This window comes from Papaver somniferum, chromosome 7 (assembly GCF_003573695.1).
Source record: "Papaver somniferum cultivar HN1 chromosome 7, ASM357369v1, whole genome shotgun sequence".
NCBI classification, from domain to species: Eukaryota; Viridiplantae; Streptophyta; class Magnoliopsida; order Ranunculales; family Papaveraceae; genus Papaver; species Papaver somniferum.
In genome coordinates, this window is record NC_039364.1 from 208,507,293 (window position 1) to 208,534,526 (window position 27,234).

Sequence of the window (27,234 nt, forward strand, 5' to 3'; positions counted from 1 at the left end):
CTCATAAGACAATTGCATCATCTGACGAGTGTAAGCGTCGGAATTCTTCTCACCAATGTCCACTGGGGAAAGATTAGGGACGAACATCATATTCTTCTTCTTAAGCCAAGAAAAAATGGCATCTTCACCCTCAGGCATCAGCGAGTGAGGGAAATCCTCCGAAGGAGACTCAACCGCAGACTTCTCCCTGGATGTTATTTCCTCGTCCGCACAAGTTTCAACATCACAACCCCCGGCATGACCACCTGCGTTTTCAGCCTGCTGACCAGCGGCACCCTCTTTACCAAGATTCTCAAGAACATCCCAATCATCATTTGGGGAAAGCAATGAGAAGTCTTCGGCAAGACCCATGGAAGCGTTTACATCAAAGGATTCCCTTGCGGAATATATCCTACCAAAGGAAAATTCTGGGAAAATAACAGGCAGAGTACCCACAACCTCATTCCCACCAGCATCAAATCCTTCACCACCCACACCACCAGTATTATCGCCAACAGGGGCAGATCCCTCCTCGCCGGTACCACCTGCGGTAATATTACCCTCAGCTTCACCATCACCACCCCGAAAACTTCTTCCTCACCTATACCACCCTCGTCATCAGGGGGAGAAGTATCAGTGCGTTCTTCTCCATCGGACATTTCTTCATCCTCAGCAAACCCTTCGTTCACAGGACTAGTAACCTCCTCATAAACCTCAGCCTCACCAGTCACAACAGTAGAAGATTGCTTGGGTCCAATTTTCTTCTTCTTCGACACCTACAAACCAGTACACGTCCCAACAAAGGCTCATTTTCTCCCTCACTTAAAAAAAATTTTCAACCAAGGAAAAAAAAGGGGGAAAATAGAATAGAGAATATAAGAAGAAACTGTACCTTGGCAGTAGCAGCACTCTTCGGAGAAAGGGTAGCACCAGAACCCTCCTCCTCATCTCCATCAACGACATCAAGAGCGTAAGGAAAATTCATGCCCGCAAAATTCAGACGCCAAGGACAGAAATCTCCATAACGAGCAGGAGGAGTTTCACGAGGCTTGCTATTTTCAGAAGGACGCCAACCGCGCGGACCAGGAATCCAACTGTAAGCCCAAGGGCCAACAACTTCAATGACAGTAGCATGCCACTCACAATCATGATCACGCTTAATACTTCCACGAGCAGGAAAGAGTTTCCGTTTAGCAGATCCCTCGGTGCCAGGAACATACTTCAGCTTGGCATCGCTCACCTCACTTAAAAGACGAATTTCACCCCGAGGAACAGCAATGTTACAAAGACTAACACTCCACGGTTTACGGTTCCTACTGTTGACATAATCCCCAAAGGAGCTATTAAAATTTTGAGGAGTGTACCACTATCTCTCAGCAGGATTTGGAACGTAGCAGGTCATCATCGTCTCCCCCTTGCTCCGCAGATAACATTCCTTCAGTGCACGAAGATAATTCCCAGACAATTGCGACACATAACGATTATGAGCGTTTATGGAAGAACCTTCACGACTAGCCAGCACATCATAATAAAAGGAGTCACCCGACTTATACATGGGCAACATGAGACCCTCCTCGAAGGCTCCAACCGTATTCAACAGATGAAACTCATCAAACTGATACTTTGAGATGAGTTCGTAAGTGATATCATCATCAGGGGCATAGAAGCGAACCTCAAAGGATTGAAGCTCATGTTTTTCCTGGAACATCTCAAGATCAATATGCTTGAATGTGACCTTCTTCTTACCAACTGAAACGCTGCGTATCACTGGGGAAGCCTCTTCCTCGTCTGCGGAATCTGACGTGGGACTCAATTCTGAAGCCTTCCTTTTGTAAGGAAGATTTTTAGGTGGATCAACTTTCAACATAGTACCCTTGGAGTACTTCCCTTGAAAGAAACCGTTGGAGGAGGCGACAAAGAATTCTGTAGGGGCACTGAAGGAGGATCCATGGAACGAAGGGGCGGAACATCCAATGTTTCACTACGAGGAGGAGGAGCCCGCGCACTCCTAGAATCATCACGATGGGAAGCCTGCGTACTCCTAGAATCTTCACGAGGACAAGAAGGAGCGCGGTTAACAGCGTACCTAGACCCAGAAGGACCCTTCGGCAGATCCCCTTTCTTAGTAGGCAAAGCCTTCGTACCAGAAGAAGATGAAACCCTATGACCACGAGGATCTGTTTGCGAAGATTTAGAGGAACCTTCCCCAAGTGGAGATCTATCAGAGTCTCTACGCGGAGGGGATCTTGGCGTACTAGATGGCGGGGTCTGGTAAGGAACCCGCCGACGATCATACATAGCTACGAGGAAACACAAAAACAGTTTAGAGGTGAATACAAGGGGGCCACCAAAGATCAAAAAACCAATAAATTGACAGTTCATCTTAGTCTCTCCCAAAAACCCTAAAACTAGAGAACAATCAATCAATCAAAATACTGGCCTATTCGCTTTGTAAAGAAGAACAGGGGCAAGCATATATGCTTCGACATATGTGTTCTTCATCACAAAACAAACGAGTTACAACAACAGAAGATAAACAAGTCGATACAACAGCGGAAGATGGAAAAACCAACAGCAGAAAAAGTGAAAAAACCCCATACCTATATAGAAGGAATCCACAACACCACAAAGAAGAAGACAAACACCAATGAACGGGCAAGGGCAGAAGAATCAGGAGCAGGGCGTGATTAATGATAGGACAGGAGCAGTTAATAGCTAGAGAACAAGGAGAAAGAACAAAAGTCTCTGAAAAAATATATGAAGACTGACAGAAAGAGAATGAAATTTATTTCAAGAAAATTTTCACATTCTCTCTCTTATTAATAAGCTTGGGAGAAGAACCGTAACCGTCCCCTCCCTTTAAGATTGCAGTTATTACATGGGGTGGGAAACGTGCCCAAATATTTAGGGGAAGTTATTAGGAAAGAGATGAGGAATATGTAACGTTATTTTTCTTCTAAACTCCCACTAACACCCAAGTCAGAAGAAAAGGGGCAAATTGTGTGTACATATTTCACCATCAGCCACATGTTTATGAAGAAACACGTGGAAGGCATGTGAATCAAGCCATCAAAACATGATGAGACACACTTACAACCCAGAAGCATATCCCACCAACATCAGATCTTCGTCCAGATAATCCGATGGCACAAAAGTAAGGTGTACCGAAGTATGATGTTACTGCGGAGCACCAAATAGCCCCCAAAGATCTACTTTCTCTTATCCCCAGAAAGAGCCAAGATCAACGGCGAGGAGAAATCTGACTGACACGGATGTGACAGGGGAAGAAGACACATGTCTGACACGAGCAAACATCTCAACTACCCGCATTAAACACTCTGAGCAGTGTACGTGTCAATCAACCCATGGAACGAACGAGGACAACCCTTCGTGATCAAGCAGGGAACGCAGGGGGCATTATAAAGGACGAAGACCTCTGCGTGATGGACACAAAGCACAAAAAGATAAGGTTGCAACGGCTCTCAGAAGTAGGTCCCACGGTCCAACCCTATAAATACCCCTCTCCACCAAGAGAGAAGGAGGTCGACCAAGTTAGAGCAATTAGAGGAGAAGATAGGAAAGAGAGAAATAGGAAGAGTAAGTATATCCTTTATCTCCGCATACCTATGGAAACTCAAAAGTCATTTGACTATCTTTGTAACCGTTCAATACATAGTTAAACACCAACCCCCGTGGATGTAGGCCTTAGTGCCGAACCACGTAAATCTCCATCTTATTTATATTTCAGCACTTTTATATTCATCGTATATCCTTTATGTTTCGTATTTATGTTCGTGTTTGTATTCTTGCTCATTATACGATCAACTCCTGATATTACTCAACTAGGAAGTGATGAGCCCGAAGGCTTTGAGTCGATGAATCGATAGTATCATCCATGTTACGCATCTATCATATTTAATTCAAGAGTTTTTTGTATGTGCGAACTTTGTTTGTGAACACGTGGACTTCCTCGTGATTTGTGTGTTCACACATGTATCAGCATGAACTGAAAAAGTCGCTATGAATATAACTTTAGGATTTTACAAAAACGATGAAGTATGAATGACGATCGGCGGTAGTAGTGAAGTCACGCATGCAGTAGTTACTGCATTGTGTGCCCATTTCTTTTGAAACAGCAGGAGACAAGATATTATTACTCAGCATAGAATCAGATTCAATTCACGCTACAAAAAAATTAAATGTTACTCCATAGTTGATTTAAAACTACTGTGTTCGAAGTATATTTTTTGTGTGAATGCCACTAACATTTTTAACGGTCAATAAGGCGAATACCGAATGGGTTTCGATGCATTGTACGAGTTTTCACCAAATTCTATAATGAAGGATTGCCTGTGTAGTTCATGTGAATTTTTTGAGTAGTTTCGATGTATCTGTTGTTACATTATTAGTTATACCAGGACGTACAGATAGGGTCCCCAATAGATACACTTTGTCTCAGTGATCATATTATTTAGTTATTACTAACTCTTCGATTGCTATCTTATGAACTATTTCTCGCAATGAAAAACAATGGTTCTGAAACATATGATAACTGACAGGAATCGTATTTGATTTTACTATCTCAAGAAGAGAGAAGATTATATAATTGGAGCTCCAGATAGATATGCTTGGCCATTTGAATCCGATATTACCCATGACAATGTTATGCAAGGAACTACACCTCTAGGAGTGTGCAATGCTCTTTTACTTAAACCTAACTTGATTGATATTTCTTTTTTATGTAGCGTCATTCATTTAGCAAGAAGCAATGAGAATTTCAATTGATTTTTTGTTGTTGTTGCTGTTGTGCAGGAACTATTGGATTTTTGACCAACAAGGCTTGTAGGCCACTTCTTTGTAGGATGGCTTATACTAGCCTTCGTATCATCCATTGCGTGTTTTTTTTTTTGCATGATGGCTTGTACAGTACGTACTAGCCTTTGTATCAGACATTGAATTGTAATAAATCTCTTAACAAATCTCTGAACAAATGTTGTATGTGTGTTTTTTAGTTTATTCTTATCAATGAAGTAATGGTAAAATAAAATTTACAAGATAACCCAGTGTACTAAGGATATTTTATGTCCCATAAAATTCAGTCAGTTGAGTCAGGTCTGACTAAAAAACAAACACATTTTCTGAGTCAACCCTTAGTGAGTCGACAGATCCAGACGAGTCATGTGATTTCAGTCAGATCTAAACAACTCAGATCCAGACGACTCAAATGAGTCAGGAATAAACAAACGAGGTGTTAGCTAAAATATTCTACTTTGCGACATAAATAAAATAGGAACTTATATATTGGCTACTAATTAGTTTTGTTTTGCACCACATTTTTTATACGCCTCAATTTTATTTTTTTGTTTTAATTTAAAGCAATTGAAGGTGAGATTGATGAATTTCATTTCATTTCATGGAGTTATATTATAACTGGAAACCCAAAATCTCTGATTATTAAATCAAATTTATGAAAAGATGATCCAATTTGATTGAATGGAATGCAACCGATGCAAATTAGATTAAGCCACAATTTTTTCAAGGTTTTAAGGTCGAATTTATTGATGACCAATTTGGGTTTTGAACGATTTGAAAGTGCTTAGTAATAGTTGAGGATTGTAACTCTTCGATTATCGAATCAATTTTAGGAAAAAATGATCAATTCATGTTCAATTGAATCTATTAAAAAAAAGAAAAAAAAACGTTGCGGTGCATTGCATTTTTAGCCCCCATTGTGATCACATAGGGCTCTCTTCAGTTCTCCAATAATATTATTTACTTGCAGCATTTTTTTTAATGAGGAAAGATCCACTTACACTTTTATTTTCACACTATCTCACACTTTGGGCGACTTTTTATATAATAAAAACCTAAAAGGTAGCAGATTTGAAGTTAATATTTTGGGACTTGGATACTTGGAATACTTCACTTCCTAATACTTTTGTAGTTATTTTCACTCTTCTTAGGATGATTCACCTAATATAAAAAAATAAAAATAAAACAAGAATAATAACAAGGTAATATGCAAGAATTGTAGCTAAAACAAGCATAGTTTTAATACTAAAATTATATAAATTATGCACTTATTAGCTAACAGAGTGTAGGTGTTCCGGATCCGTGAGGTTTGCTGGAATTTGTCTACTGCAAATAGAATTCTAAAACCTAAATTGAAACATATCAAAAGGGAAAATCAAATAGGCTTGTGTGTGAGAGGAAGATAGGTATCAAAAGTTTTCACTGAGGTTGAAACAACTCTTAGACCGTAAATGATGTCAGCTGAAGGAATCAAATGCGTAGAATCTTGCGAGGTTCAAGAAACATAAGGAACACGACTACAACAGAATTCTTGGAGGGTTAATTCGGTCTCAACTACATTCCAGCTCGAAGTCTGACAGTAGGCTAGTGTCTGTAGCGGTTTAATATAGTGTGGTTTTCAAAGGTGGACGAGGTCCCGAAGTTTTTCTGCAGGTGCAGTTTTCCTCATTAATAAAATTTATGTTGTCTTATGTTTTTCCTTTTACGCATTATATTTTTTATCTTTATAATAGGAGTAACATAAGTAGTACGTAATCAATCGAGATAGTTTAGGTCCTTATTATTTGAGATTAAAAAAAAACACTTGTTCTTATTGAGTTCATATCTTGTAATATATATTACAAGTTTCAAACTTGTTAGAATTTGGATCCTCTTAATTCAGATACGACTATATTGATTTTGGATATTGATTTTTGAGATCATCCAATAACTCTTCTACGCAATCAGGTACACGGATTTTTGGTCTGCACATATTGATTGTGTAAGAGAAAGAAACACTCAATATACAATCTTCTTCAAGGATTTTTACGACCTACTTGTGATTGTATTAGCTTTTGTTTATACAGGTTGGAAAACAAAAAAATTGGTGGTGTATTTGGCATCCTCTCCTTTCTAGCTCATGTTTGTAAAATCACCATCTGGTGCTTACTACGAAACATTATTATTGTGCACTAAGCAAGGGACTTAATATTGATGGTGAATCTTTGACAAATGCGAAAATCGTAAAATCGCCTCTACCGAGCAGTAGAAACATAGAAATATTAATTGGGATTTTGTATATCATTGGCCCGACATCAGAAATATAAAGCCTAAATTTTATATCATATTCCACTAGAGAATAAGAATATAAAGATCTAATTACAGGCATCCCATGCTGATCATGTAGGCTCTCTGAAAATGTGTATTTATGTAATATTAGAGTCCCGCCCATTTGAGATTTCTATATTTCACATATCAATATATATAATATTTATATTATATAACTCATTATTTATTTTATGTATTCAAAACTCACTTCATCGAGAATTCAGAACTTCACCGATGCTTGTTACAACACTTCCTAGAGGTTTTATGATTATGCAAAACATATATTCAGACTTAGTATTGTGTCGTCCCCTTCCTTTACCATGTTCTCGAATAAATACTTTACCCCTAAATAGATTGCCTACTAGTATATATCGACTCATAAGTTTTAGTGTTATATTCTAAAAATTGAATTCCTATAAAATTTTATGTTTTCATCAAAATAAGTCACCACATTAATTTATAGATTTTCTCAGCAGAATTACATAAATCTACTGTGAATATCGTTCTTTTTTAGACATATGGGCTAACACTGGATGTCCCCGAGAAAATGGCGTGGGTGTACATATCAATATTTAGTCTTAAGAGCATAGTAGAGAATGGTGGAAATAGGAAAAAAGCATACTCGGTCCCTCCTCATCACATTGGTTAGTGTTTATGGGTGAAAACTATTCCTGCCGAATTTGGTAATTTGGGGTGTGTGGATGAGGAATGAATCTAAACCCTAAACAAATGCACTGCACGGGAGTGCTTTGTGATTCGAGAAATAAATCTGTACAATTCTAGCCTAAACCAAGAAATGGCCGTTCCATACTTGCTTTGGTCACAAAGTGAAGGAGATGGGGTTGATCTTAGGGAGGGAAGCGAAGAAGGTGTTGAGATTGTGAAGGTGTTGGCTATGTATGACTTGTATCAGAAAGCTGAACTGGCTTGCAGAATGTAAGCTATCAGTTGCAGTGTTTAAATACGGTTGTATGAACACTTGCTTCTGTTGTCTTGTCTTGTTTGAAAATAGGGAGGAGAACCTATTTATACAAGTCATTGAGCCTAACCCACGTCTCTCATGGGAAGCGAAGAAAGTGGAGTGATGGAGTAGTGGAGTTGCGTGTGTTAGTGTTACACAATCAGTCTTGCCCACTTCTCCCATCATCACTAACCGTCCATAACTTCCTGACACGTTCTTGTGATGGCGCGTTGTTCGCTGCACGCTGTAAACCGCCAGACCAATACCCCAGTATGTATCCCCCAGTTTGTGACATGATTGATGTCTCGAATGTGCGGATCGTGGGACCCACAAAAGGTAGCATGTAATGCTAGGTTAAATAACTAAGTTATTTGGGAATTTGATACTTGTAAAATATCACGTGAATTCTATGCATGTAATGCATCGAATATATTCAGCATGGATGAAGCATCGATGTTGAGCGTCTTAAAATAGCATCATGTCCAGCCTACTTCATGTGATGGTTTGGAGGCTGCGCAAGCAAGTCCTCTCTTGGCTGACCACATGGTGTGGTAGAGTGGCGGATGGTAATCACCACGACACCACATTAACCAACTAACTCCTGACCACGGCTGCATAACCAAGCAGGTGAAGTTGAACAGAGGAGATGATCTTTGAGACACTCATCCGAGACCGTTAGTGGAATTAGGGTTTATGAAGAGGTGCGCAAGCATCACTCTTCAGCTTGGTCGAATCCAAGCTTGGGACACGATTTTGGCAAGGCCAATTAGGCATGCGTGTAGACGACATGCCAGTGTACATTCACATACCTCATTGTCTCGTGAAAGTGTAATCTAGATCACTCAATTTGTCCGGAAAAGAGGAGCGGCTAGGATTGATTTGCGACAGAGATTTTGTGCCGCAAAGGCCGCGCGTCATGCCAACTTTGGGCGCGAGTTTCGAGGCAACTAGGCATGATATGCCTTGGCCGATCGGGAGTGGAGATAGATGGGCTCACGGTGATCATGTTGATGCGCACCGGACCTGCCTAGTCTATTCCTGGACCCTTCATTCGTGCAGGAGAAAATGGACGCTCGTGATGTCCAAACTCTAATTAGGATTTCACCGGTCGTGCGTCATGCCTTGTTTGGGCGCACGAACTGGAATGGCCAACTATAGTTGGTCCTGACCGATCGGTCATGTATGTAGGCGGGCCCACGGTGATTGTGTTGATATGCTCTGGGCCCTTTGAATCTACATCTATACCATTCATCTATGCCTGCGAAGATGGATGGTTGAGAGTGCTTTGCGACACATGTAATGTGCCGCAGACCCTAAATTAGGGTTTCACGTCCGCGCTGCTTTGGTTGGACGATTTGGCAAGCCATGCTATCATTTTGGGGAGGCCGACCATGCGGGGCTTGCATTGGGTCGGTGGTTGTTTTTTTTTTTTGCTGAATCACCCTTTTTATTCAAAATTGACAAACTAAAGGGATACAAAAGTTACAATAACAAAATGGACAAAGAAAAAAATATTACAAAGGAAAGGAAACTTAAGAATCAATTTTAAGGTGAATAAGAATTTGGTTTTCATAGCTATTATTCCACCTGACCCCTCTTATTCTAATACCATGATCTTGAATAATCTTCATTACCCTTTGCTTGAAACCATGAAAGTTAATATCACCACCTGCAAAGAAAACTTTGTTTCTTTGAAACCATAATTCCTTAATGACAGTACAAGAAGAGACTATCCATACTTCATCAATGATAGGACTGTGTTGTTTTGCTGCAGAAAAAACATCTGAGAAAGAGTATGGTTTGGGAAATTGAAACATGTTGCCAAGCCAATTCCAAACCTGTACACTGAATTCACAAAGCCACAATGTGTGCTCCATAAAATCCTGCTCTGATTTGCAGATACAGCATCTAGAAGGCATATCATATCCCTGTTTTCTTTTAATGTCATCATTCACATAAACTCCCTGCAGAAGTTTCCAAATGTTGCTGGCAATAGTTGGGTGCAAAGATTTTCTCCATATATAAGAAGACCATTCTACCTTGTCCTCCTTATGTCTTATTTTCTCCACAACCTTTGCATTATTGAAAATTCCACTACTATGTAGGTTCCATATTATGGAATCACTTCCATTGTGGATCTGAGGCAAATTATCAAACTGTAACAAATGCTGCAACTGAGGATGTATGTTCCATTGGTTATTACTGATTAAGTTCTGAACTTTTAACTGCATATTGTTATGAATAAAATCAGTATAACCAATTTCATTAATAAGTGGGGATGATCCATACCAGTTATCAAACCAGACTGAGATGCTAGCTCCATTTCCAACCCTCCAAGAGATGTCTTCTTGTAAAGTAAGCCAAGCCCATATACCATATACCATATTGCAAACCTGCTCTTACTGATGATAATTTCCATTTTGAAAACCATATACCATATTTATCTTTGAACTTAGCTGTAAAAAACAAATCCCATTCATCCGATGAGTATATCAATTTCCACATCATTTTCATCAGCAAAATTTTGTTAAGAACTTCTAGCCTTCTAATACCCAAGCCACCTTCACTGTATGGCACACAGATCTTCTTCCAAGATAAAGTTTTGTACTTTCTAGTCTCTTCATCACCTGACCATAAAAAGTTCCTTATTACTTTTTCACATATCTTAATAACTGAAGATGGCCATTTGTAAACTGCCATATTGTAAAGAGGGTAGCTTCACAAAACTGTTTTAACAAGAATCAGTCTATCATGAAAAGATAATAATCTTCCTTTCCAAGCTGCAAGTTTGCTCTGAAGCATAAGAACCATTGGCCAGACCGTTTCAGTAGTTACCCTTCCTGGAGCTAGAATGATACCAAGATACTTATCAGGAAAATTAGATATGTCCATACCAATTATGCTGCTAATTTGTTGTTTTCTGGTTGAATTGGTGCCATCAATAAAACACTTTCTTTTGGCTTTTTTAATCATCTGACCAGAGCAATGTTGATATTTTTCAATCAGCTTGAATAGACAAAGCAAAGTCTTCTTAGCTCCATTGCAGAATAAGAAAACATCATCAGCAAAAAATAAGTGTGTTGGATATATTCCATTTCTAACTACCATTGGGTCAGTGGTGAATACTCTAATACCTACCTGGGGGTTATGGATCCGATCTAAGCCATCCAATCATGCTGGTGAAGTTGGATGGTCGTGATCATTTCTGAGACTGATACGGATAGTTCAGATACTCGATCGGGATAGTGTAACACTCTGAGAGTTATAGCTTGTACGGGTATTTCGTACATGCCTCCTTATTTGATGCTTGGAGATTCTTGTTTCTCTGCTGAGAGCGATCACTCAGTCGTCATGCCGCACCAATAATGAGAATGGAGTAGTACAGGAAATACAAGGCTGGTCATGCATTAATTGGTAATGCTATAAGTTTATAGTGAAGAAGTATTCTCCACTTTATCAGTGGATTTATCCTTTGCAGGATGTTAGCGCATAGTTTTGGCTTTTACAATTTTAGCCTTAAATGAAAATCCACCATCAACATTAAGTCCCCTGCCTAGCACATAATGGTTACACTATTGTGGGGTAGGCATGAGATGGTGACAAATTTGTATAAGGAAATGACTAAGTTAAAGTAAATACGCATTTACCGCATAGATAGACATCGCCAGGTGGAGCTGGTCAAATTAGGGTTTGGAAGAAAAGCACGACTCGGTCGGCGTCGAGACCTCCAGATAAGCTCTGTTGTAGATGATTTGGTCTTCCTTTAGGGTTTCCTTCAACATGTATGCGGGGTTTAAAAACCGTTATTCATTGATAGGATTTTCTTGCAGAAACTCTATCTCTTTGACATGTCGAACAATAGCAGATCATCTTCTTCATATCACCCAGGATCTTCTGTTAAACGCGTACGCCCATCTGAGGTTCAGGATGAAAAGATTTGTGATGACTCTCCTGTTCGTGTTCGCCGGAAGACCGTACAAGTTCTCTCCTCCTCTTTTTTGCAGAGACGCCCATGTGTGACAGTGGTCGATGATGATGATTTGACCAGTCCACTTCCTTCAAATTCGAATACGCCCACTCCTGCGGATCTCAACGATGCCGATCTAGGTATCTCGTCTTACGAATACCCCAACGCAGGTCTTCCATTCGATATTCACATGAAATGTCTGTCTTGTAGCTATCGAACCATCGGCGGATTCTTGGTGCGGAAGGCGTTCGTACCCTTATACACAAAAGTATCGAAGAGGTATGGCCATATTGCAACCAGGAATGTAGTTCAACACTGTGCATGTTCTTTGGTTACCACGGTAAACTTCCTTCTTCCCCTGATTGCTGAGATGGAGGGTATATCCATCCGTAACGTTGCCGAATCAAAATTTGAAGAGTGGGAGAACATGGTGTCTACCTGTGAATCGATGGAATTCAATGTGGGTTGGCTGCGTCAGCGTCTTGACATCATCAAGGTTGATCGATCCGGCATCCTTGCGAACGTAGTTCCTGCTACGAAGGCTATCTTGGAAGAAGAAAAGGCTCTGGCTGCTGAATCGGAGAAGGTTGAGCAGGCAGTACAGAACTTGAAGAACAGGACAGAGAGATATCAAGCTAGACTGAAGATGATGCTCTCAAGGAATTATAATCTGTTAGATGGCCTCTTATAAGCCGCATTCATCTGTATTTTCTCATTGTTAACGACGTTCATGTCAAAAGGTTTTGAACATCTTTGCGGAATAAATTGTACTAGTTTTTGATTGATGAAACAGGTTTTTTCATTAAAGCATCTCTGAATAAATTGATAATTCAAACATGCAATGAAAATAAATGCATGTGTTGTTGTGTCATGAGACAGAGCGGACAATGATCAAGCATGATATGCCTTGAGCCATTTTCCGTTGATGACTGTCTCTAGCTTGCCTCCGTCCACTTTAATGATCTTGTAGTAGCCTGTACTGTAAGCCTTGGTGATCGTATAAGGACCTTCCCATTTCGGTGAGAATTTCGGTGCGAAAATGTCTTGATGGATATGTTTGGCCGTTTTCAATACCAAATCCCCCATTTTGAAAATACGTGTTTCATAGTTTTGTTGTATACCCTGGAAATTCTATTCTTGTACACGTGAGTGTGTTCTTCTGCTTTGCTTCTTCTGAAATCCAGAGTGTCTAACTCCGCTACTCTAGAGTTGGATGCTTTAGCCTCATTCCAGTGGACCCCGGTTGCTGCTGCAATCCTGGCTGATGGGATTTTGATCTCTGCTAGGAGAATTGCGTCTGCACCGTAAACAAGTGATTATGGAGAAACTCCAATGGAGCTTCTGGGTGACGTTCGATATGCCCATAGCGTCATTGGTAACTGGTCATGCCATTCTCTAGGATTGTCATGCACTGTTCGTCTGATGATCCGGATCAGTTTCTTGTTGGTACTCTCAGCCTGTTCGTTTCCTTGAGGATAGTAGATAGTGGAGAAGACATGTTTAATTCCATACTCTTCAAGTAACTCTCGTACCTATTTGTTGGAGAAGAGAGTTCCATTATCAGTGATGATATGCTTTGGCACACTGAAGCGACAAATGATATGTTCTTTAATGAAAGCCGCAATCGTTGCTCCTGTAATCCCTCATAGAGGAATGGATTCTACCCATTTAGTGAAGTATTCTGTCGCGGTTATGATGTACATGTGCTGCTTTGATGACGACAGATTGATTTTCCCGATAATGTCCAGTCCCCAGCTGTAAAATGGCCATGAACTGCTTATCGAGTGTAAAGGGGTGGAAGGAGCGTGAACAAGGTTCCCATGAATTTGACATTTGTGGCAGCTTTGAAAGAAAACGTCCGTGTCATCCTCCATGGTCATCCAATAGTATTTCTCGTGTATCTGGAGAAACAATTTCCTCTTCCCTTGATGTTCCCCTTCGTGCGTTTCCTTCAGCATGATTGGGATTTGTACCCCAGCCAGGCATCGCAATAGATCACCTCGGAAGCTCTTGCGATACTGGATCCCTTCGTGAAATACGAACCGCTTGGCTTTTTGCTTTATCTTGATGGCATCCTTTTGATTAGTGGGAGTTGCCCCATCGCGGAGATAGCTAATGTACGGCTCTCTCCAGTCCCCAGTGTGGTTCAAACTAAAAACCTCCAATTGGTGTGGCGGCGCTTGACAATTTGAGCAAGACTTCTGAAGTATTATGGATTGAGTCTCCATCTCTGGCCAGTAATATCCCAGGCGTTGAAGTCGTCGGTAAAGCGTTACCACCAGTGATTGTCCGCAAATTTCATTGTGAACACGGTTAAGCTGTTGTTGTGCCTCATCATATCCAAGACATCTTGATAGATAACCATCCGGGTTTCGATGATATAGCATACCATGAAGCATGGGGAAGTTCTGCAGGGTTTTGAGACTGAACTTTCCTTGGGAGAGTGAGCTGCTGAGCTCCTGAATGATCGGCGTTCGCCAATCGTGAGCCTCAGTGTCTTTGTATTGTGACAGCCATGTTGATTATATGGTTCTCCTCTTTACTGTCAGGGTTTCTTCAAAACCTTCGAACTTCAATTTGGAAGCCAGCGTTGCTAGGAAATCGGCGTGTTTGTTGTTGATGCGACCAATATGGGTTATGGTTGCATCGGCAAAGTAGTTTAGTAATATTTCTGCTTCTGATCGGTATGGAGATAACGTTACTTCCTTCAATACGTATACTCCATTCATCTGATTCACCAGTAGTTTGGAGTCACCTCTTATCTACAGACGTGTGACTCCTGCTTGTTTGGGTATTGACAGCCCTATGAGGAAGGCTTCATACTCTGCTGAGTTGTTGGTGCATTGGAAGTCCAGCTTGAAGGAGTGTGAGAATACTTCCCCAGTCGGGGATACTAAGACCACACATGCTCCTCCGGTGTTACTGCTAGGGGTAGCGGAGCCGTCAAAATACAAGATCCATGCTTCTTCCTCGACAACAGAGATGTCTGGAAATTCTCCAGGAAGATCTTCGTGTAGCCCCGTAGTGCCTTCTACAGGGAATGCTGCTAATAGGTCTGCGACTGCTTTCCCCTTGATAGCTCTAGGCGACTTATGTGTTATGTCCAACTCCGACATTTGGAGAAGCCACTTGGCCGTCCTTCCCATCAGGACCGGTTTTGAAAGCCAAAACTTCGTAGGATCAGATTTAGATATGAGTACCACCTTGTTGGACAGTAGGTAATGTATGAACTTCTGAATGGAATGGATTAGAGCTAAACATGCCTTCTCCGCCTTGGGATACCCGAGCTCAGCATCTCTTAATATTCGACTGAAGTAATATATGGGGCATTTGATTCCCTCATCGTCTTCCTGGGCGAGTAAAGCCCCTACATCGGTATCGCTGAAGGCGGTGTAGAGACATAGCGGCTTCCCTTGGAAGGGATACCTCATGATGGCTGGAGATGATAGTATTCGTTGAATCTTTTGAAACGCTTCATGTTGAGTTGCGGTCCAAATAAAATTTACTATCTTCTTAAGCAAGGGGGTAAATGCAGCGACAAGCTGGGCCAAGCCAGGTATAAAACGACGAATGTAGTTCACCTTGCCCAAGAAGCTCTGAAGTTCCTTCACAGTTTGTGGTGGCGGCATCGTGAGGATGGCTTGAGTCTTGGATGGTTCTACTTTGATCCCTTCAGCAGTCACTTGGAATCCCAGAAATTTGCCTGAAGAGACACCGAAGGCGCATTTCAAAGGATTCATCTTTAATTTGTATTCACGGCATTTTTCGAACACTTGTCGTAAGACTCATGCGGGATCTGCCCGAGCTCTTGACTTGACCACAATATCATCCATGTAGTCTTCTACTTGCTTATGCATCATGTCATGGAAGATTTCCGTCATAGCGCGTTGATACGTTGCACCGGCATTCTTTAAACCGAAGGGCATAACAATATAGTAAAAATTTCCAAGAGGGGTTCTAAAGGCTTTCTTACATGCATCGTGTTCATACATCCTTATCTGATTGTAGCCACTGTAATCATCCATGAAGGAGAACATGTCGTGTCCGCTGGTAGCATCTACTAACATGTCGATGTTAGGCAGAGGAAAATCGTCCTTGGGCGGCACTTGTTCAGGTCTCTGAAGTCCACCCAGCACCGTATCTGTCCGTTTTTCTTCTTTACTGGAACCACATTAGAAAAACCAGGTCGGATGGTGAATAGGTTTGATGAAGCCAGCAGCTAGCAACTTCTGAATTTCGGTTTTGATTTGCTCTTCCACTTCGTGTCTGAATTGCCTCGGAGACTGTTTGATCGGCTTGGATCCAGGTATGATATGTAGATGGTGAGTGACCAATTTTTCGTCCAGACCAGGCATGTCCTCATACGTCCAGGCAAATACGTCTTGATACTCCTTGAGAAGCTGGACAAGACTCGCGCGTTCGTCTGTAGACAAAGTCGTACTGATAAAGACAGGCCTGGGAGATTCTTCATTCCCGATGTTAACAGTTTCGATCTCGTCAGTTGTGGAGTTGGTGCCATCTTGTAACTGTCGCGGAGCGTCCAATACTTCTTCTTGCGGCCCATCGTTCTTGAAGCACTCATCTGGGCGGAGAGACTGGGTGCCAGTCTCTCCTGCTAATTGCTAACAACGGCGTCGGTATATTGTTTTCCTCTTTTGATCGCGGCTTGCCTCCCAAGTTCGTTCCCTCTTGGTGTGAACGTGGATTGAAGCTTCACCGGATAAAGATGGACGCCTTATCAGCAAAGGTGCGTCGTGGTGCTTAGCCCTTAGTGATGCAAGTCGGTCTTCTTCCTGAATTGAAGCCCACGTGGGTAGTGGGGTGCACAGGACTTTGTCTGATCTTCCCTGCATAGTTTCCTTTGGCTCGAAAAGTTCCACTCCGCATATTGGTGCGTACGGAGACAATGATACAGGAATACGGATGACTTCCTCATTTAGCATGGTCTTTAGGCACTGGTGATACGTTGAAGGGATGATCTTATTGTCATGAAGCAATGGTCTCCCTAGTATCATATGATAGTCCGGCTCCTTCTCTATGACATCAAATTTCACTTTTGATTGAACAGGCCCTACTGATAAATTCAGATTGACATACCCGTATGTGATGGTCTGGTTTCCTTCGAAGTTTTTCATGGTGGTGGGCTGTCGTACGATCTTGCATGGGAGAACCTTGGCTGTCCTGAGAGTCTTGAGAGTAATCACATTCGAAGATGATCCTGTGTCGATGAGGGCCCTTCTGAACTCTGAACCCTTGATGTGTGCGGTAACATGAAGGGCTCGGTTGTGACCTTCTTCTGCCATCATATCTTCTTCTGTAAATGTAACATTATTTACAGATGTTTCCGATGCGCTTAAGACCTCTGAATGTGAAGGAGCCAGGTGTACGTCCAGGGCTATCTGGTTAATTGCAGCAAACATCTCTGCCCGCTGATTCTTCGAGAGGTGTAAAAGTTCACACAAACTTTCCACTAGAGATGCCGCTTCCTGATCCACTGGTCTCTGGTTCATACTAAAGATGTTGATTTGAGAGGGACCAGTCCCCGGTGTGGAAGCCTCTGGAACGCTCATCTCTGATGTGATCTTGACGAGGAGGTCAAGTATGCGATTTATCGCTTCCTTGATCAGCTCCATGTTCTTCGTGTGAATCTCCTGTACCCGCGCTAGTTCACTCAACGTTGGAAGTCTCCTGATTATACTGTCAGGTACACCGTTGGGAGGAGGGGTATCTCCGTTGGAGGAATCACCAGGATTTGAGGCTGTTGAGACGGTCCTAAGACCAACCATTTGAAACCGATCAAATGTTATTGAAGAAATTGACTTTACAACCGAGAGATTAACCTCCCGCTGTGGTCGCCAATTGTTTATGGGTGAAAACTATTCCTGTCGAATTTGTTAATTTGGGGTGTGTGGATGAGGAATGAATCTAAACCCTAAACAAATATAGTGCTTTGTGATTCGAGAAATCAATCTGTACAATTCTGGCCTAAACCAAGAAATGGTCGTTCCATACTTGCTTCGGTCACAAAGTGAAGGAGATGGGGTTGATCTTAGGGAGGGAAGCGAAGAAGGTGTTGAGATTGTGAAGGTGTTGGCTATGTATGACTTGTATCAGAAAGATGAACTGTCTTGCAGAATGTAAGATATCAGTTCCGGTGTTTGAATACGGTTGTATCAACACTTGCTTCTGTTGTCTTATCTTCTTCTGTAAATGTAACATTATTTACATATGTTTCCAATGCGCTTAGAAACTCTGGACGTGAAGGATCCAGGTGTACGCCCAGGGCTATCTGGTTCATTGCAACAAACGTCTCCACCTGCTGATTCTTCGATAGGTGTAAAAGTTCACACAAACTTTTCACTAGAGATGCCGCTTCCCGATCCAATGGTCTCTGGTTCATAGTAAAGTTGTTGATTTGAGAGGGACCAGTCCCCGGTGTGGAAGCCTCTGGAACGCTCATCTTTGATGTGATCTTGACGAGGAGGTCAAGTATGCCATTTATCGCTTCCTTGATCAGCTCCATGTTCTTCGTGTGAATCTCCTGTACCCGCGCTAGTTCACTCAACGTTGGAAGTCTAATGATTATACTGTCAGGTACGCCGTTGGGAGGAGGGGTATCTCCGTTGGAGGAATCACCAGGATTTGAGGCCGTTGAGGCGGTCCTAAGACCAACCATTTGAAACCGATCGAATGGTATTGAAGAAATTGAATTTACAACCGAGAGATTAACCTCCCACTGTGGTCGCAAATTGTTTATGGGTGAAAACTATTCCTGCGGAATTTGGTAATTTGGTGTGTGTGGATGAGGAATGAATCTAAACCTTAAACAAATGCACTGCACGGGAGTGCTTTGTGATTCGAGAAATCAATCTGTACAATTCTGGCCTAAACCAAGAAATGGCCGTTCCAGACTTGCTTCGGTCACAAAGTGAAGGAGATGGGGTTTATCTTAGGGAGGGAAGCGAAGAAGGTGTTGAGATTGTGAAGGTGTTGGATATGTATGACTTGTATCAGAAAGCTGAACTGGCTTGCAGAATGTAAGCTATCAGTTCCGGTATTTGAATACGGTTGTATCAACACTTGCTTCTGTTGTCTTGTCTTGTTTGAAAATAGGGAGGAGAACCTATTTATACAAGTCATTGAGCCTAACCCACGTCTCTCATCGGAAGTGGAGAAAGTGGAGTGATGAAGTAGTGGAGTTGCATGTGTTAGTGTTACACGATCAGTCTTGCCCACTTCTCCCATCATCACTAACCGTCCATGACTTCCTGACACGTTCTTGTGATGGAGCGTTGTGCGCTGCACGCTGTAAACCGCCAGACCAATACCCCAGTATGTATCCCCCAGTTTGTGACATGATTGATGTCTCGAATGTGCGGATCGTAGGACCCACAAAAGGTAGCATGTAATGCTAGGTTAAATAACTAAGTTATTTGGAAATTTGATACTTGTAAAATATCACGTGAATTCTATGCATGTAATGCATCGAATATATTCAACATGTATGAAGCATCGTTGTTGAGCGTCTTAAAATAGCATCATGTCCAGCCTACTTCATGTGATGGTTTGGAGGCTGCGCAAGCAAGTCCTCTCTTGGCTGACCACATGGTGTGGTAGAGTGGCGGATGGTAATCACCACGACACCTCATTAACCAATTAACTCCTGACCAGGGCTGTATAACCAAGCAGGTGAAGTTAAACGGATGAGATGATCTTTGAGACACTCATCTGCGACCGTTAGCGGAATTAGGGTTTATGAAGAGGTGCGCAAGCATCACTCTTCAGCTTGGTCGAATCCAAGCTTGGGACACGATTTTGGCAAGGCCAATTGGGCATGCGTGTAGACGACATGCCGGTGTACATGCCCATACCTCATTGTCTCGTGAAAGTGTAATCTAGATCGCTCAATTTGTCCGGCAAAGAGGAGCGGCTAGGATTGATTTGCGACAGAGATTTTGTGCCGCAAAGGCCGCGCGTCATGCCAATTTTGGGCGCGCGTTTCGAGGCAACCAGGCATGATATGCCTTGGACGATCGGGTGTGGAGATAAATGGGCCCACGGTGATCATGTTGATGCGCACCGGACCTACCTAGTCTATTCCTGGACCCTTTATTCATGCAGGAGAAAATGGACGCTCGTGATGTTCAAACCCTAATTAGGGTTTCACCGGCCGTGCGTTATGCCTTGTTTGGGAGCACGAACTGGAACGACCAACTATAGTTGGTCCTGACCGATCGGTCATGTATGTAGGCGGGCCCACGGTGAATGTGTTGATATGCTCTGGGCCCTTTGAATCTATATTTACACCCTCCATCTATGCCTGTGAAGATGGATTACATGTGTCGCAGACCCTAAATTAGGGTTTCACGTCTGCGCTGCTTTGGCTGGACGATTTTTCAAGCCATGCTACCCTTTTGGGGAGGACGACCATGCGGGGCCCGCATTGGGTCGGTGGTGAATACTCCAATACCTGCCTGGTGGTTATGGATCTGATCTAAGCCATCCAATCATGCTGGTGAAGTTGGATGGTCGTGATCATTTCTGAGACTGATACGGACAGTCCAGATGCTCGATCGGGCTAGTATAACACTCCGAGAGTTATAGCCTGTACGGGTATTTCGTACATGCCTCCTTATTTGATGCTTGGAGATTCTTGTTTCTCTGCTGAGAGCGATCACTCAGTCGTCATGCCGCACCAATAATGAGAATGGAGTAGTACAGGAAATACAAGGCTGGTCATGCATTAATTGGTAATGCTATAAGTTTATAGTGAAGAAGTATTCTCCACTTTATCAGTGGATTTATCCTTTGCAGGATGTTAGCGCATAGTTTTGGCTTTTACAATTTTAGCCTTAAATGAAAATCCACCATCAACATTAAGTCCCCTGCCTAGCACATAATGGTTACACTATTGTGGGGTAGGCATGAGATGGTGACAAATTTGTATAAGGAAATGACTAAGTTAAAGTAAATACGCATTTACCGCATAGATAGACATCGCCAGGTGGAGCTGGTCAAATTAGGGTTTGGAAGAAAAGCACGACTCGGTCGGCGTCGAGACTTCCGGATAAGCTCTGTTGTAGATGATTTGGTCTTCCTTTAGGGCTTCCTTCAACATGTATGCGGGGTTTAAAAACCGTTATTCATTGATAGGATTTTCTTGCAGAAACTCTATCTCTTTGACATGTCGAACAGCAGCAGATCATCTTCTTCATATCACCCAGGATCTTCTGTTAAACTCGTACGCCCATCTGAGGTTCAGGATGAACAGATTTGTGATGACTCTCCTGTTCGTGTTCGCCGGAAGACCGTACCAGTTCGCTCCTCCTCTTTTTTGCAGAGACGCCCATGTGTGACAGTGGTCGATGATGATGATTTGACCAGTCCCCTTCCTTCAAATTCGAATACGCCCACTCCTGCGGATCTCAACGATGCCGATCTAGGTATCTCGTCTTACGAATACCCCAACGCAGGTCTTCCATTCGATATTCACATGAAATGTCTGTCTTCTAGCTATCGAACCATCGGCGGATTCTTGGTGCGGAAGGAGTTCGTACATGCCTCCTTATTTAATGCTTGGAGATTCGTGTTGCTCTGCTAGAGCGATCACTCAGTCGTCATGCCGCACCAATAATGAGAATGGAGTAGTACAGGAAATACAAGGCTGGTCATGCATTAATTGGTAATGCTATAAGTTTATAGTGAAGAAGTATTCTCCACTTTATCAGTGGCTTTATCCTTTGTAGGATGTTAGCGCATAGTTTTGGCTTTTACAATTTTAGCCTTAAATGAAAATCCACCATCAACAGTTAGTTTGTCTACCACTCCTCTGGTTAGTTCATCTGCCATATTATGTTTTACTACTTGATATTTTAATAAAACTCGACACTATTTTAATTAGGTCTTGCTACTTATATTCCCAGAGATCTTGCCACTAATTCTAACTAGGTCTTCCTACCAAAACTGTACTTGGTCCTCTTGCCAAGGATTACATATCTCTTATCACCAAAGTCCTGAAACTTAGTTTTATACTATAGTCTCCCTACTTTTATGCTCATATCTCTCCCTACTTAGGTGCTTGGTCAATTTTTTCATTTGCTAAACTATTAGGTAAAATTGCTTCGGGCAATTGTTTCCTTGGTAACATATCAAAATAAAATTACTTTGTATTTTCGGTTTTGATATTGGTTATCTAAAATTGTGTGTAGTTGCAGGAAATCCTACACTACACCCCTCACAAGATTTCATTAACATTCAACTCATTTTTGGATTAAGAATCCTAATTTTATTGATGAATCTTTAAACAATCTTACAAGAAAAGATAAAGGAATCAAGAATAACCACTGCTCTAAATTTTCTCTCTCCTATTTACTTGCTTCTCACTCAAAAAAGATCTCTCCCCTTCCTTTACAACTGAACGACTATTTGTAGGGAATTACATAGTGGATGACAGCTAATCTGTCCTTTAATTTCGGATATGACTTGCGACATTATCGCAACCTTATAAATATCAATCTCGCAAAATTTCCTTATTTTCGTAGGACCGTCACACTTTTCTCATGATTTGGTTGATGTCGTTTCTGAAGTTGTTCTGCGACACTGTCGTGTTGTGTTGTTAATAATTTCGCTGAGGCATTATTGTTGCGGAATTCTGATCCTACATCTTGCCTCTTCTCATATCTTTTCTGCGAAGTAGAGAACGATGTGAGAAATGCCGCAGCCATCCATCACTTCATATTCTGCATTTATCACACGTATCCTTTCTCCCATCTGTTTCTTGACACGTCTTCTGTAACCGCTGCTTTTCAACCGCTCACGTCTTTTCGCATTAATTGTGTTTATCTTCGAAAATCTCCTCTATATATACTCTTTTTACTCTCCCTTTTCTTTTTTTTTTACTCTCTTTTTCATCTTCTCTGCAACTTCATCATTTTTTCCGTAAATTTCTCTGCTGTAATTTTTCTTCTATCTTCCTTCTTCAATCTTCTTAATTCTTCGTCCATTCCCATACTCTATATTCAGATATGCCTCCAAGTGGTCAAAAACATGAGAAAACCTTAAAGGAATTTCAAAAAGATCTTGCCGAGAAAGGTTTCACACTTTCTACCATTCCTGGTGAAAGTGCCAAATCAATTCTTTATATCAAACTTTTCTCTGATCAACATTGTGATGATCAATCAATCATAGTTTCGCTGGGTCAAATTCTCGCAGGTCTCACCATTCCTCTTTATAACCCAGATATTCCTCTGTTCTATGAGATTCTCGCTCACTCGGGATTTTCGCGATCTATCTTCCAATTGAGTGGGGATTGCATCCGTCTGATGCTGGAGTTCGCTAACCGTGGTGCTGATAAAGGATATCTTTATTCCAAAGAACTTAGGGATCCTAAATTCGTAGATCTAGAGATAGTCGCTGAGAAGTATACAATAGTGAATTTCTTCGAAATTATAAATTAATATTCATGAAGAAAGAGAATACTCGCTGGGGTATTCGCTTGAAAAGGAAGGATGTTATTGCTGAAGATAAAATGCTCATGCATGACATTGATTGGCATTCTGGAATAAATAAAACCCCTCACCAATCCAAAGATGATAAATGGTGCGTCTTCCCCTTGATGCTGAAAGGACCCTATATTGCTGGTTCTAATGTAATTCCTGCGAATCTCAACGCTTATCGACCCTGGGTATTCTCTTGGCCTGATAAAGTGAAAGAGGTATATTTCTTCTAATTTCGCCCACTTTATGTTTCTTTATTTATCTTTACTCTTTTGTTCGCTGATTCTTGCGACATTCTACAGATCCAGAAACTGAAAGATAGCTACCGCAGGACTGGTAAAGCCAATACCTTGCTAGCTCTTCGCTCATACACAGATGAGGTAAGAAATATTCTTTTATGATTTTAAACAGTATATTGTTGCCTCTGTTTCTTATCTTCATTTGTGTGTGAAGGTTATTGTTGAAGTAGAAGAATCCACCAAGGCTGCGACGGCCGGTGATAAGGGTAAAGATATTCTTCGCAAAGGAAAATCATTTGCATCCTCTTCAAAGAAAAGAAAGAGAGGGAATTCTCCTCCTCCTTCAGATGTTCATTTCCCTGATGGTTCTGAAGATGATGAAGACAATAAAGATGATGATGACGACTTTGCTGCGAATAAAGATTCTCCACCTGAATCCTCTATGGCACAGTTATCTGGTATCTTCTCTGATTCTTGGAAAGGGATGGGAGATAATTGCCTCGCCAGTATATGCAAAGCTCTCGCAACTATTTGCGATACTCCTTTGTTGGATGGTGATAGTTCTCTTCGTGGAGTCTCCAGATCAGTGACTCCTAGCTTCCTAAATTCCCTCAATAGTTTGGTATGCTTTCGTCTTTTTACTTCTTCATTATTGTGACTCAAAATTTCTTTTTATTTTAATTATTTTTTGTATTTTCTTCGCAGGCTGGAAAAGCTTCTTTCGATGTTGCCTCAGATTTGGAGAGGAGACGCGAAATTCTTGAAAAGAATAATCTTCAATTTCGTACGAAGAATAAAGAACTGGAAACTGAAGCTAAAGGTCTCCGTGAGAAGAACAAACAATTAGAAGCTGAAGTTAAAGGTTTTCTCGAGAAGAACAAACAACTGGAAACCGACACTTCTTCGCAAAAGAAAAAAATTTCTACTCTTCAAAAAGCTAATGATCATCTCTATGGTACGCAATTTTTCTCCTTTCCTTTCATTCATTCATCATATTATCTTATCTTATTTGATTAATCCTTTTTTCAGACAATTATGGTCTTTCTGATGAAGCCATTCTTCTTCGTTCATTTCCCGATGCCCTAGATAATGACACTCTTCTTGAACATCTTAATAAATCTTTGAATAGTTACTCTAATGATAAAATTTCATCTCTGCCTTTGAATGAACTTAAATCCAAATTTCGCCTCTTAGAGATTGATCATAGATCTAGTTTAGGTTTAGCCAACCAATTTAAACGTTTTTATCTCAATTCTAAAGAGAAGATCAATGAATTAAAAACCAAGATTATCAAACTTATAGATGATAAAGATCTTATCTCTGATCAAGGTGTTAAGGCTTTGGCGAAATTCCAAGAGACTCTTCTTGAGGTTCAACTTGAACGAGATGAAGCCAATCGTCAAAATGTTGTGCTTAGCGAGAGAGAAAACCAAGTTCGTTCTCGTCTTCTTATAAATAGTGATGATGAGTTCGCTTGGGCCGCGACAATCTTGGATAACGCCAGAAAAGATTTAGGTGTAAATGTTAGTCTCCAAGTTGAGCATACAGCCTTGATTAGAGATATGATTTCTGAGAGAGAAGGTCATTAACTGTTTTCCTTTATTAATCTTTGGTTTTTCACGAGTTTTTATCAAGTTACTGATTAATTGCTATATGCTTCGCAGGATCTGAAAGTAGATATCGCCAAAGAGTTGAGGAACTTGAAGCTGAAAAAGGGGAACTCGCAAAGAATCTTTCTTCTCGCAACGAAAAATATTCTAGATTAAAGAATCAAACCAAGATCACTGTTGCGAACTTTAAGAACGACGCTCTGCATTTCGCAATCAAACTATTCAAATGATTTTTGATGACCATAGTATTCCTCACTCTGATTATCCTTTTCTCTTGGAGGAGATCCCAAAGAACATTCCTAGTCTGACCATCTCTGATAGCGAAGCTGATGATGAAGAATCTGATGGTGATGAAGGTTCTGATGGAGATAAAGGTTCTGATGCAGACGAAGAAGAGAACAAGTCTGATGAAGATGATGAAGGATCAACTAAGAAGTATTCTTTGTTTCTTTCTTTAATCATCTGTAATACTTGTACATTTATTCCTTCTTTTTGTATATTTGCGAATTCTTTTGGTTCCCCATATTCCTTAATATATGAGTTTCTTTCATTTCGACCTGCATTCATTAAAACATTTCTTCCTTGCAATACGGTTAATCAACATAATCATTAATTTTTGAATTTTTGCGTAAATCTATCATGTGGAGACAAATAACATTTTCTAATTTCATTCATTCCCATACTTGCCTCTGTTATTTGTATCCAAATTAGAGAGTTTGCAGATTTTTCTTATTTTGTGCCTCAACTTCGCAGTTGGTTATGTATAATTTCGCAATCATATGCGAAGTGAATTTTGATTCTTTTCAAAATCTCATTCCTGTGTGGTCTTATTTTGACTTCCTAGTTAAAGGTCTTATTATGCCACCTCTTGTCATTGCGACAAAATCGCAGGACGTCCTTGCACTTTCATGCAAAAACCCATTGATCTTGCCTTAACTTTTTTATTTGTATTATTGCCTCTCCAGGATAGTTGCGACAATATGACAGGCCTAAATTTTCTTGCGAAAATAAATCCCCATGACATTGCCGTCTTGCGACGAAATCGCAGGACGTCTTCGCACTTTCATGCGAAAACCCATTGATCTCGTCTTATCTTTCTCTTTAGTATTATTGCCTCTTCAGGATTGTCGCACAAATATGACAAGCCTTAATACCCTTGCGAGTAAAAATCCTCATGACATTTGCGTCTTAAGACACTTATCAGCTCCCTAATGGAGGGTGCCGCCCTTATCTCCCCCTGGTTGCCCCTTCAAGGAGGCGTACCTCTACCATACAAGGTTGGATCCTCCTATCCGGTCTTAACAACAACCAGTTGTTTTCGCATCCTCTTATCCATTTTACCTATAGGGTTTATGGTTACGAGACTGCAACCTAAGTGGGGTTTTCTTCAGGCCGAGTGCAGTATAAGTCAAGACTTGTCAAGAATGGCAAGGTACGCTCCAGACGCCCCTGACACTCTTGACTCAACCGTGTACCTCAGCGCCTTGGTTAGATTCTGCACTCATTGGGAGAGTCCTTATTACCTTAGTCTCCCAACCTAAGTCATATGCTTAAGCTGAGAATCCAAGGTGCCTCTCCCGGATGGCTTTATTGACCCCAAATCTCCACGACTCAGGTTCCGGTGGCGGTGTAGACTTTCCCTGAGCCATGCAACAGGTACCCCCTTATATGACGTACTTTAGGTCTTACATTTGCCTCTTGCGAAATTGTATTCGCGAACTAGGGTGTACGCCATAAAGGTTTTCCCCTTTCTCTTTTGTCATTGTTCTTTGATTGTCTTTTGTAGAGTTCATTATCTCTGCGAGATTCTCGCACATCATCACATCGTATTTGCACTTCTCAATATCTTTTTTATCATTCAGTA